Raw genomic sequence first — 14,128 nt, forward strand, 5'->3', positions numbered from 1 at the left:
AATCAGGTTCCCAGGATGTCTCCATGTTTCCTGGTGGCAGAACGTCTGGGGGACATTATAACAAGCTGTGTTCAAGTCCCCCTACTCCCTGTGCAAACTCCAGGCGGTATTTCCTGTCCTCACAATCTCTTGCTTCAGAGGCAGGCTTCTGAGAATCCCTGCCCTTCTCTGTCCATCTGCAAAGAGTTGAATGCATGTGGACCTTCTCAAGACTTTGTTATCTGAGTTCCGAACTCCCCCAGCCCTTGTGGGAGTGCATCTGCCTGTAGGAGGGAGTGCCCCCAAATGCAGATCACCTGTGCCCAGATCCAGACAGAGTATATTATACCAAATAAAGACTAGCAAAACCCCCAAATTAAATCAAATCAGGTGACTGGAAATATCCTTGGATCATGACATCTCCCTCAGAGACACAACTATTCAAAAGTCTCTGAGGCTCAATTTTGATTTTCTGAGCTGACTCAGTCACTCCTCTCTTGGGTTCAGCTTGCCCTCCGGCAGGCAGGAGGCCCCGGGCTCTGCTCAGGTGCTGCTGCTGAGTGGAGCAGGCTTCTAATAAGGCAGGTGTCAGAGCGGGGAGAAAATAATTAGTGATTGTTTGTGAAGGAGGAAACACTCACACTCTGGCTGGGAGAGGAGGTAGCTGGCTGCTAAGGGGTCTCTGATCAGGATGTCAAGTCCTTGTGCCTCAAAGCCGCTGACGGGGACTCAGGAAACAAGAGCATGCCTCTCCTAGCCCTGCACCCCAGACAACAAGCCAACCGGTCACTGCGGCTGAGGATCCCCTAACAGGTACAGAAATACCGAAGTGAAGCGGTGCTTGTTCGCCTGCCCTCCCTGTAAAAGAGCAGGAGGCAGGCTTGGTGATTGCGGGAAGGTTACCCCAGGAGTGGAAACGCGCCTTTCAGCTCTACAAATGCTTTTGAGATTAGGGGAGCCTCTTGGTGGCTGTGACTTTAAGTGGAGATTGTTCCCTTGAGACAAATCAACCTCAAATTTTTGAGAGCTCAGGGGCATAAGTAAGGAAATTGTTCCAGCAGGGAGGCTTTTATCACAGAGCCTGTGGGTAGAGTCCGAAGTGGAGAAAAGCACTGAGCAGCCTGTGGGGTGGGCTGCCGGAGCCCTGCAGGTCAGAGGGAGGGCTGTGGAGACGGTGCCAAGCCAAAGGTCGCCCCTCCCCAAGGCAAGGGCTTCGCAGGAGACCTTAAATGAAAGAGAACAAGCATGGAATCGGGAACCTGGCTTGGAGAACCGGCATTGTCCCAGCTTCTCCCTTAGCCAGTCTTCCCCCAGAGGGATAAATAATTGTTTTGGTTTTTAGCTTTTCTAATGGAATTATTTACATACAACCGATTTTTTTAAAGGGTGCAGCTGATTGAGTTTTGTGAATGTAACCACTATCTCAATGAAAATACAGAGCATTTCCATCACCCAAAAATGGTTTACCCCGGCCCCTTTCAGCCAATGCCCACCCCACTTCCCTTGCAGGGCCAACAGTGCTTTGACATCTATCATCATATGGCGAGTTTTGCTTGTTCTTAGAGCTTCATATAAATGGAATCATACAGTTTGCATTATTTTGTCTGACTGTTACGGAAACGACAGGCCAGCCAAGAAACAAGCACCACTCAGAGGGTGGGAGTACTCAGATTTATTACACTGGCGGGCTCAGAGGGGCTTCTGCTCCGAAGCTCTGAGCACCTCCAAGACGTGTGCATGAGGTTTTATAGGGTTAATTACAAGCTTGGGTAATTCGGCCAATAGACATGGAACAGCTTTAGCAGCAACAGTATCACAAAAGTAGAGGCAGGGAGGCAGCAAACCAACATTTCAAGGCCAGGTATGTGTCTTTGAAAATCCAGCTGGCTAACAAAAAAAACATGAACAAGGAATCAGCAAACCATCACTAATTAACTCAGATTTACAAGTTAGTCCAGCAGAACTCAGATCAGTCATCTGACACTTGCTACACTTAGATTTGTGAGTTAGCTTGTTAGCCCAGCCTGGCTTTTCCTTTCAAAAGAAACTTTTTCATGTGCTGTTGGATTCTATTTGCTAATATTTTGGTGAGGATTTTTGTATCTATGTTCATCAGTGATACTGGCCTATAATTCTCTTTTTTGGTAGTGTCTTTGCCTGGTTTTGGTATCAGGGTGATGGTGGCTTCATAGAATGAGTTTGGGAGTATTCCCTCCTTTTCAGTCTTCTGGAAGAGTTTGAGAAGGACTGGTATGAGTTCTTTCTATGTTGGGTAAAATTTCCTGGCGAAGCCGTCCGGTGTAAAGATTTGTCTCTGCTGATGTGTGCAGTAAAAATTAGTTCCATTTTAAGGCTGAATAGTATTCCATTGTAAGAATATATCACAGTTTGTTCATTTACCTTTAGATGGACACTGCTGTGGATAACAGTTTTGGCTGTTACAAGTGAAGCTATGAATATTCTTATACAAACTTTTTGTGGAAATAATACATTCATTTCACTTGGATAAATGTCTCTTTTTAAGAGTGAGATTTCTGAGTCAAGGTGGCTGTATTTTTAGCTTTATAAGCATCTACCGAATTACTTCTAAATATAGTTGAACCATTTTACGTTCCCATCAAGTTCCGGGATGTTGTGCATCCTTCCCACCCCTTGGTGTTGTCAGTCTTCTTAATTTTAGCCATTCTATTGTCTGTCTATAAAGTGATATCTCGTGGTGGTTTTGATTTGCATTTCCCTAATGACTAATTGTGTGATAGATTTTCTCATACACTTATTGGCTAGGTGCATATCTTATTCTGCAAGTCATTTGTCCATTTTCTTATTGGGTTATTGTTTTATTACTGAACTGTATGATTCTTTGTATATTCTGGGGAAGAGTTCTTTGTACATTCTGGATAAAAGTCCTTTGCACATATTTTTCCCAGTCTCTGACTTTTTTGATGGTGTCTTTTTTTTTTTCCAGGAGCAGAAGCTTTTAATTTTACTAAAGCTCTATTTTTTTTTCCTTTTATGATTAGTGCTGTTTGAGTCCTATATAAGAAATTTTAATCTACTGTAAGGCATGAAGATACTCTTTTATGTTTCTTCTACAAGTTGTCTGGTTTTAGCTTTTATGTTTAGGCATATCAAATCAACTTCTGTGAATGGTATGAGGTAAAGATTGAAGGTCCCCCTTTTTCCCCACACAGGCATCTAGTTGATTCAGCACTATTTCTGTTTATGTTTGTTTTAACTGTTGTTAGAAACATTTTCCAATACTATTTCTTGAATTGCCTTGACGCCTATAGACATGAGATTATTTATGGACTCTTCCATTTTATTCAAATTGATTTGTCTACCCTCACAATACAACCACACAATCTTCATTTCTGAAATGTTTTGTAAAGTCTTAAAATCAGGTACTGTAAGTCCTGTCGTCTTTATCAAGGTGGTTTTGGCCATTCTAGCTCCCTAGCATTTACATATATATTTTAGAATCCACTTATCAATTAGTACAAGTAGGCTTGCTAGAATTTTAATTAGAAAGATATAAATTTTTATAGAATAATTTGGGGGGAAAGTGACATCTTAACAATATTGAATCTTCCAGTTCATGAACATGGTAAATCTTTCATTTATTTAGGACTTTTAATTTCTTTTTCCCCCTCAACAGTGTTTTGTTGTCCTGAGCATAAAGGCCTGGCTTACATTTTAAAATATATATATATCCTCAAATATTTTGTTAATGTTGTTATAGATATTACTTTAAATTTTGTTTTCTAAATGCTGTGTTAGTTATCAGTTGCTGTACAATAAACCACCCAGCAGCTGAGTGGCTCAAAATAATAGTAATTGTTTATTACCTCATTTCTTCTTTTTTTTTTTTTTTTTTTTTTTTTTTTGGTTGGTTTGGAGCTGATGAGATGAGAATTTTCAACTCAGGGTCTTTCCTAAGGTTGCGGTAAAAAGGGCTGCTGTGGTCTGAAGGCTTGGCCAGAACTAGATGCTCCCATCACAAATCAGCTCACTGCCATGGGTGGCAATCTGATGCTGATCCCGTTCTCCACGTGAGCCTCCCTGTGGGGTGGCGTCCTGTCCTCACACCAGGGTAGCTAGCTTCCTCCACAGTGAGTGACTCAAAGGACCAAGGCAAGAGTGCCTTTTGTGACCTAGCCTCAGACATCACACACTGTCTCTTTTGCCTTACTCTGTTGGTCCCTTAAGGCAGCTCTGATTCAGTGTCTGTGCAGACTAGACAGGGAATACATGGTGGGAGACAAGGGTCACTGGGGACCACTTTAGACACTAGATACAAACCCAGTCTATAGAAACAGACTGATTTCTGTATGTTGATTTGTATTCTGTAACCTTGCTAAACTGACATTAATTTTGGTGGGTTTTTTAGATGCCTTAGGATTTTCTGTGTAGACAATCATGTCATCTGTGAATAAAGAGATTCTTTCATTCTAATGTATGCTTTCTATTTTTCTTGCTTTAGTGCACTGGCTGAAATATGCAGCACAATGTTGAACAGAAGCGGTAAGAATAGAAATCCGTGTCTTGTCCCCAGTCCCAGGTGTTACCCATTCTGTATCTCACCTCAAGTACAATGCTGGCTTTAGGTTTATCATGAATGTACTTTATTAGCTTGAAAAAAGTTTCTTTCTATTCCTAGATTGTTGAGAGGTTTTTTTGGTCCTTCCGTGAACGCTCATGGACATTGAATTTTGTCAAATGCTTTGTCTGCCTCTGTGAAGATAATTATATAATTTTTCTTCTTTATTTTGCTAATGTGGTAAATTACATTGGTTTCGCATGCCCAAATCAATCAATCTTGCATACCTGGAATAAGTCCCAATGATGCATTACCCCTTTTATATATTTCTAGATTAATTTTTCTAGCATACTTTTAAGGAATTTTGCATGTATAATCATGAGGGATGTTGGACTATAATTTTATTTACTAATTATATGCTTGTCAGGTTTTGGTATCAGAGTAATGCTGACTGTATGAAACGAGTCAGAAATGTTCCCTAATCCTCTATTTTCTGAAAGAATTTGTGTGAGATTCATGCTATTTCTTCCTAAAATGTTTTATAGAATTTACAAGAGTGACTGTATGACTCTGGAGTTTTCCTGTCAGTCATCTTTTTTCCTAATTTGATTTCTTTAAAAGATACCTTACTATTCAAATTTTTTTCTTCTGTTTGTTTTGGTATGTTGTCACTTTCAAGAAATTTGCTGTTTCGTTTCAGTTGACAAATATATTGTCAACTGAAAAAAAAGTTTAAAAAGTTGTTAGCTTTGTAATATTTATGCGATCTGTAGTTATATCTCCTCTATCATTCTGATATTAGCATAAAGCTGTCAGTTCTGTAGTTTTTGTAGGGTACCTAATTGTGCAGAAAAGAGTTAACATAGCAGATCTGACTGCTGTCATTGGAAAGGACTGTTTTCAAGGCTGGCCCTTGGCTGGCATCTAGAAACTTGGATGTCAGGAAGGTCTTCACTGTCCTATCTGATAAGGACAGCTGCTCCTAAACTGTGTACAAACAACATGGTGTGTGCTAACCATATGCTTTCCTTCTGGGAGTCTAGAACTTTGTTACATGCTAGACAGAGGCTGCCTCCATGACCAGCCCTCGAAGCCCCGGACAATGAGTCTCTAATAAGCTGCTTAGACAATTCACAAATGTTGTCATAGCTCTCTGTGGGGAAACGCAGCATTCTTACGTGACGTCACTGAGAGCAGACTCTTGAAAGCTTCCTCCGGACTTCACCCCATGATCCTTCTCCCTTTGCTAATTTTGTTTTGTATCCTTTTGCTGTTAAAAGAAAAAAGAAAAGCTTAGCTATGAATTTGTCTATATGCTGAGTCTCATGAGTCCTCTGAGCAAACCTGGGAAGTCTGGGGACCACCGATACAGTAGTTACTTCTCCTCTGTCATACTGATATTAGTCATTCATGTGTTCCCTTTTTTTTTTTTTTTTTTTCATTAGTTGGTCTAGGAATCCTTTTAGAGAACAAACATTGGCCTTGTGGACTTTCTTTATGGGTCAGCACTGGTCACTGTCAATCTATTTTCTGTCATGATGTCTGACCTCATCTTCATTACTTCCTTATTTTCACTTTGTGATGAATTGGTGCTTTTATGTGTTTCATATGGTGGAAACTTAGATCACTGATTTTAAGCCTAGCTCCTATTCTAAGAATTTAAAGCTTATACACCCATTCCTATGTATTTCTTTAGTTCCTGTCCACAAATTTTGATACATTGTGCTTTCATTACCATTACAGTTTATTTCAAAAAATACTTTTAACCCCACCTTTCCACTAATTTCCAAATATTTTAGGCTTTTCCAGGTATCTTACTGTTATTGATTTCAAATGTTATTCTACTCTTGTCAAAGAACATACTCAGTATGATTCCAACCAGTGGACAGTTACTGAGACTACTTTTTAGGGCCAGCATATGGTCTGTCTTTATGAATGTTCCACGTGCACTTGAAAAGAAGATGTGTTCTGCAGTTGCTGGGTCTGTGTTCTACAAGATGTCAGTTTGCCCCTGTTGGTGTCAAATAATGCTCTTCGTCTACAGCAGTATTCCCTGTCCTGACGTCTGCTTTGCCTGATACACAATATGAGCATCCTCATACTTATACCTACGTAGGGCATTAAGATTCTGTTCACCATTTCTCTATCTTTTTGCCTTCATTTGTGTCTTTTTTTTTTAAGTATGTCTCTTAAAAACAGCGTGTACTTAGTTCTTTATGTCCAGTGTGACAATCCCTACATTTAAACTGGAATATGTCATTTATTTGCATTTGACGTAAATATCAGTGTCGTTTGGGTTAATCATGCCGGTGTGCTATTTACCATTCATCGGGGCCATCAGTCCCTTGCTCTTTTGTTACTCCTTTGCTGTCTTCTTTTGGGTTAATCAAGTTTTTGAGAAATTTTTAACCTATCTCCTTTGTTGGCATTTTCATTTTTACTTAGTTCTTTTTTTTTTTTATTATTGTTACACTGATAACAATCTGCATCCTTAGCTTATCTAAACCTAATTTGAATTAACTTTATATCATTTCACATATAATGTAAGAGCCCCAAATAGTATGCTCCTATTCTGTCTTAGTGCTGTCATCACATTCTTTACCACTGCTTTGGCACCAGCCTCAACTTTGTTATTATTTTTGCTCTAAACAGTTCATTGCATACTATAAAACTTGAGAAAAGAAAATACAGCTTTTCATATTTACTGTTTGTAGTGTTCTTTTTTCCTTCCTTTAGGTTTAATTACTCATTTGGTATTATTCACATGCAACCTGAAGAAACTTCCTAGAGCATTTCTTGGTGACTCGGGGTATATTTTCTCAGCTTTCATTTACTGGAAAAATATCTTTATTTTTCCCTTTATTTTTAAAAAAGAAATTTTCACATTTGTGGAGCAATCTATGTAATAGTTCCTCCACACACATTGTCCCCTGACACTTTAAGATGCCTCTCCTTTGTCTTCTGGTCTCTGTGCTTTTCCTTTCTTTTTAAATAATAAATCTGCTGTCATTCTTCTCTGGGTTCTCCTGTATTCATCTCCCCACATTCCATTCCCCCAAGCTTGTAAGGTTTTTTTTCCCCTTTTGTTTGACAGCAGTATAACTATAATGTGCTCAGGTGTAATTTCCTTTGTATTTGTTCTGCCTGGGGTTTTCTGGGCTTATTGGATCTGTGGGTTGATCATTTTGCTCAAACTTTGAAAATGTTTGGACAATATCTTTTCAAATATACACTTTTCCCCCCTAATTCTCATGTCGTCTTCTTTTGGACACAGTTACAGCGTTGTTGTTCCCCACCTCCCGCCCCCCAATTTTTTCCCCTCTATTCTTAGTCTGGATAATTAATGTATCTTTAAATTTGTAAATACTTTCTTTGGTTGGATCCAATCTACTGTTAATCCCATCCAATATATTTTTTTTAATTTTAGCTATTTTACTTGTCCATTTAAGATCTCTATTTGATTCCTTTCTTTTTAAGTTTCTCTATCTTGTCTGAAATTATCCATTTGTTTATTATCACTATTTCTAACATTTTAATATTGGTTATTTTTTTTAATAAAGTGGAAATGCTTCCCCCCTCCAGCTTTATTGAGATACAGCTGACAAGGTAGTATTGTGTCAGTTTAAGGTGTACAATGTGTTAATACATTGATACATTTATTAAGAGTCTCATGCTCTACCGATTGAGCTAGCTGGGCAACCACCATTCATACATTTATTAATTGCAAAATGATTACCGCCATAATATTAGCTACCACCTCCATCTGTCACATAGTTACCATTTCTTTTTTGTAGTGAGAATATTTAAGATCTACTCTCTTGGCAATATTCAAGTATACGTGACACAGTATCACTAGCTAGAATTGCTGTGTTATATACATCAGATCCCCAACCTTGTTAATCTTATAACTGAAAGTTTGTACCCTTTGTCCAATATCTGTGCATTCAACCAACCCGTAGCCCATGGTAACCACTACTCTACTCTCTTTCTCTGAGTTTGTCTTTTTTAGATACCACATATAGGTGATATCATACAGAATTTTGTCTTTCTCACTCTGACTTACCCACTTAACATGATGCCCCTCAGGGTTAGCCAGATTTTTACAAACACCACAATTTCTTTTTCTCATGGCTGAGTAATAATCCTCTGTGTGTATGTTTAAATAAGTACATCTTTTTATCCATTCATCTGTTGATGGACGCAGGTTGTTTTCATATCTTGGCTGTTATAATACTGCAGTGAACATGAAAGGGCAGATATTGCTACAAGAGCCTCATTTCTTTGGGTATATACCCAGAAGTGGGATTGCTAGACGATATGGTAGTTATGTTTTTAATTGTTTGAGGAACTTCCATATTGTTTTCCATAGCGGTTGTACCAATTTGCATGCCTACCAACAATGCACTAGAGTTCCCTTTTCTCCACACTCTTGCCAACACTTACCTCTTGTCTTTTTGAAAATAGCCGTTCTAACTGGTGTGAAGTTCATTGTGGTTTCGATTTGCATTTCCCCGATAATTTATGATGTTGAGCACCATTTCACATACTGGTGGCCGTATGTAAGTCTTCTTTTGAAAAAATGTCTATTAAATTCCCCTGCCCATTTTTTAATCAGCTATTAGGTTTTTTTGTTTGTTTTGCTTTTGTTGTTGTTTTGCTATTGAGTTGTACTGAGATCTTTTATCTTTGTATTTGAGATTTTGGATATTAACCCCTTCTCAGATACCTGATTTGCAAGTATTTCCTCCCTTAAGTTGCCTTTTCATTTTGTGGATTTTTTCTTTTGCTGTGCAGAAGCTTCATATTTTGATGTAGTCCACTCATTTATTTTTGCTTTTCCCTGTTTATTTTTGCTGTTGCCTATGCTTCTGCTGTCCAGTCCAGAGAATCACTGCTGAGACTAATGTCAAGCTTTTTTCTATTTCACTTGGTTTTAAGTCTTAAATTTAATCTCTAATTCATTTCAAGTTCAATTTTGTCAGTATGTAAGATAGGGGTCCAATTTCATTATTCTGCATGTTACACAGTTTTCTCATCACCATTTATTGAAGAGACAATCCTTTCTTCATTGAGCATTCTTAGTGCCCTTATCAGATATTAGTTGCCCATATATGTGGTAGTTTATTTCTAGGCTCTCAATTCTGTTCCATGGGTCTATTGTCTGTTTTTATGCCAGGACCACACTTGTGTTGAATCCTAGAGCTTTTTATCATAGTTTGAAATTAGGAAATGTAATGCTTCTAGCTTTGTTCTTTGGCTATTTGAGATCCTTTATGGCTCCATAAGAATTTCAGCATGGGTTTTTCTACTTCTATGAAAAATTTCATTGGAATTTTGATAGAGATTACACTGAATCTATAAATGACTTTGGGTAATATGGACATTTTTAGCAATAGTCTTCCAATCCATGAACATGGGGGTATCCTTCCATTTGCTTGTCTTCAATTTCTTTTATCAAAGTCTTGTAGTTTGTAGTGTACAGATCTTTCACCTCCTTGGTTAAATTTATTTCTAAGTGTTTTATTGCTTTTAATGCTATTGTGAGCAAGCTTGTTTTCCTCATTTCTTTTTCATATGTTTTTATTGTTAGTGTATACAGCTGCAACTGTTTTCTGTATGTTTATTTTGTATCCTGCAACCTTGTTGAATTTATTGGTTAGTTCTGTTTTTGGTGGAGTCTTTTTATATATAATCATATGATCTGCAAACACAGACTATTTTACCTCTTCCTTTACTATTCTGATGCCTTTTATTTCTTTTTCTTGCCTAATTGCCCTAACTAGGATTTCCAATACTGTGTTGAATAGAAATGGTGAAAGTGTCTCTGATCTTAGAGAAAAAAAACTCAAACTTTCATCACCGAGAATGGTGTTTGCTATGGGTTTGCCATATATGGTATTTATTGTGTTGAGGTATGTTCTTCTCTACCCAATTTGTTGAGCATTTCTGTCATGAAAGGATGTTGTACGTTGCCAGGTGCTTTTCCTGCACCTACTGAGATGATCATGAATTTTATCTTTCACTCTATTAATGTGGTATATCACAGTTATTGATTTGCATAAATTGAACCATCCTTGCATCCTAGAGTTAAATCCCACTTGATCATAGTGAATGAAGCTTTTTTATGTGCTGTTGAATTCAGTTTGCCAGTATTTTGTCGAGAATTTTTGCATCAGTATTCATCAGGAACATTGATAGTTATCTTTCCTTGTATCGTCATCTGGCTTTGATATCAGGGTAACGCTGGCCTCATAAAATGAGTTTGGGAGTGTTCTCTTGTCTTCAATTTTTGTAAGAGTTAGTGAAGGATGGCATTAATATTTCTTTAAATGTTTTGTAGCATTCACCAGTGAAACCATCTGATCCTGGGCTTTTCTGTTTGAGGAGGTTTTTGATTACTCATTCTATCTCCTTCCTTGATACCCATCTGTTCAGCTTTCCTATTTCATCATGATTCATTCTTGGTAGGTTGCATGTTTCTAGGAATGTATCTATTTTTTTCTTAGTTACCCCATGTATTGGCATATAATGGTTCATGGTAGTGTCTCATCATCTTTTGCATTTCTGAAGTATCAGTTGTAACGTCTCCTCTTTCATTTCCAATTTTATTTGAGTCCTCTCTCTGTTTTTCTGAGTTAGCCCTGCTCAAAGTTTGTCCCTTTTGTTAATCTTTTTCAAAAACCAGCATTCATTGCAGATGCAAAAGTCTGGGCTGGCTGTGAGCACAGCTGCTGGGTTCTGGTGGGGGGAGGGGGACCCAAGTGGCTGGCGTTTTACATTTGCACCGACACAAGGACCTTGGATGGCTAGCAGTGTGGGTCCTGGCCCTGGCAGGGTGTGAGGGGGGTGGTGTGAAGGGAGCAGGGAGGCCCTGAGGCACAACTGGTGTTAGTGAACATAAACCCCTGGGGGCAACTGGCAAGATCTGCACAACCAGCCCCTGACTTTGTCTGTGGTAGCAGCTGCTGAATTTGCCTATAGCAAAGGTCTCCCTGAACCACAGTCACTCCCACTGCGTATTTGCTGATAATAGCCTCTGCTCTTCTCGTTCCTGGCCAGCCCTCTTCGCTTATCTAGGTGGGGTAGAGCTGAGCTGGACTTCACACAGTGCTGGGAAAGACTAGAGAGGCTAGACATTCGGCCCTCTCTTCCTTTCCTGGTGAGAGGAGCTGTTACTACCTGAGAGGCTCTTTCTTGGAGCTGAACAGTGCCAGCTGGGGGCGTGGGATGAGGCAGGCTAAATGAAGCTGCCTGCTTTCTCTTTGGGGCAGTTATCCTAGGATGTTCTGTTGCATGGTGTCGCTGAAACTTCCTAAGTAGAATCTAAAGGTCCCCTGGAGCTGTTTTTGTTGGCAGATAGCTGTCTAATCACCAAGCTTTGTGGGAGGAAGGGGAAGCTGGGATCTCCTCCCTTATTTCCCAGAATATCTTGATTATTTTGAAGTGATTGCCTGCTAATTCCAGCTTTGGCCATTCCAGGTCTACCTTTACTGACTGTTTTCCCCGTGACTAAGTCCCAGTGTCTTGTTTTTATCACACATCTAATAATTTTTTTTAATTGTGTTGGGCATCATTATTATGTTGTAGACTCTGAATCGCGTTTGCTCATTTGGTACAGTGTTGCTTTCTGTTCTAGCCGTTGAGTAGTTATTCACAGGTCACCTTGATCCTGCACCAGCTCAGGTTTTAGACTTTGTCAGGGCGGTGTGATCTCAATTTTGCCCTTAGTCCTAAAATCTCTTAGTTCTCAGAGTCCTTACTTCTAAGATATGACCTCTCTTGAATGTCAGTGAAAAGCAAAAGATATTTCCCCAGCCCCTCTCACGTAGAGAGGGATTCTAACTCCATACTCTTATACCTCTTCGGCAGGGAGCAGTTGAATCTCTGCTTACCTCTCTTACTCTTCAGCTGTTAATACTGGCTCTGGGCTCCATAGGGTCTCATCCCAACATTCATAGTTAAGTATTCAGGCTAACATTAGAGAGGAATTCATGTGTAGGTTTTTGGAGCTTATTTTCTGTTATTTTGTTCTTAGAATTTTCCTCCTCAGTTTTCCAGGGTCTCTAGAAATCTCAAAATTCTGTCTTCTGATTCCTCAGACCAAAACACTGTGCCTTGAGCTCTGCCTGTCAGACCCCGTAGCTATTAGAGTGGCCCCAAAAGAAAAACAAATGTGGATCTCTTCTCGGGTGGCTCCTTTTTCCCAAGGATCAAATTCTCACTGGTTTATGTCTACCTTGGGGCACTCCTTGATTCTAGTTGTCCCCACCTCCCGCCGCCCCCTTATGCTGTATCCATAACTTCTTGTTTCCCCTGGAATGATTAGTTCAATGCAAGCTGCACTATTACCTACACTGGAACTTCTTGAGTAATCTTTATCTATTCATTTATTCAACGAGTGTTTGCTGAACCCCTACCATGTGCCTTGTTCTGTGTTAAACAATGAAGATAAAATGTTAAATAAAAACATAAAAGAAGGGAGGGAGTGAAAGAATAAAAAAGGTTATAATTCTCATCTTTGTGGACCTTACAGTCTAACAACAGAAACACAAAGAAACCACCAAATAAATGTATAATGAGAGCGTGTGGTGATGAGAGCCTATATAATAGGGCAATTTGAGCTGATCAAGGAGACTCTCGGGATACGTCCCTGGGGAAGTAATAATGGAACTACCGTCTAAATCTGCTGCCGGCACCTGGGAAGTAGCCGTGTGGTTGTAGAGACTGAATCCCTTTTGCTCGCTGAGACCATGGCCACTGCCTAGAAATCAGCTGACCGGTAAACCACGCATGACATGGCAGACCCAGCAGAGGCGCCCAGTGATGTGCTGGATACTGTGATGCAAGGATGTATCCTGGGAAAGCATTCTCTGTGACAGGGCCCTGGATCAGGAGAGCTGTGATTGGAGCTGGGAGGGAGAAAGGAGGTGCCACCAAACACATCAGTCCAGTGCAGGGACATGGGTGAAAGTAAACGACCACTTCTAGTAGTTTTGAATAACTGTAAATAGATTTAAATGACATAGATGGGATAGACCCTGAGAATTGCTTTCTCTGCTAAATTATAAAAGAACCAGGAAAAGAAGAAAAAAAAATTTTTGCCTTTATGGATTAAGAAGCCTGTTGGCAGCAGCAGAACTGTGAGACACCCAGGATTTTGTTTCCTCACTGGAACCCTGCAAATCTACCATGAGGGATTCATGTTGAGACCACCCGGGAAGAGGAAGGTGGACGGGGTGGGGGTTCGGGGTGAGCCTTGGGGAGCAGGAAGTAAGCACTGTCCCCGACAGACCATGAAAAAGGGGTGGGCACTCTTTCACTCCTCCAATCCTGTCATAGCAACTGCTTAATGTTCTTTCACGAAGATTTATTCTGAGTCCTGTCAGCCTTATGGTAATGTTTTCTCAACTTATTTTATAATTATTTCATAATTATAAATGGGTGACACAGACAGTCTCTCTTTTTCTTTCTGTTCAGGGGTAGACATTCTGCCTGAAATTCCTGTTCTGACTAGCCAACCCTGGGAACAATTTGCCTTTTGTAAATCTTCCTAGTCTAGCAGGAACATAAAGAAGTATCTCTTAGAAGGCATTCATTCTTTTAGTCACAATT

General features: G+C 39.6%; 1 long non-coding RNA gene across 1 annotated transcript in view; it reads left to right on the forward strand.

Annotated features, from left to right (window-relative positions):
- The first annotated feature begins 4,479 nt into the window (after positions 1-4,479).
- LOC116665776 overlaps positions 4,480-14,128 on the forward strand; it is a 69,530-nt gene continuing 59,881 nt past the window's right edge. The window contains exon 1 of the long non-coding RNA XR_004322443.1: positions 4,480-4,500. This is a non-coding gene — a long non-coding RNA (uncharacterized LOC116665776). The remainder of the gene's footprint in view (positions 4,501-14,128) is intronic.

The sequence above is a fragment of the Camelus ferus genome, chromosome 9 (assembly GCF_009834535.1).
Source record: "Camelus ferus isolate YT-003-E chromosome 9, BCGSAC_Cfer_1.0, whole genome shotgun sequence".
Lineage (NCBI taxonomy): Eukaryota > Metazoa > Chordata > Mammalia > Artiodactyla > Camelidae > Camelus > Camelus ferus.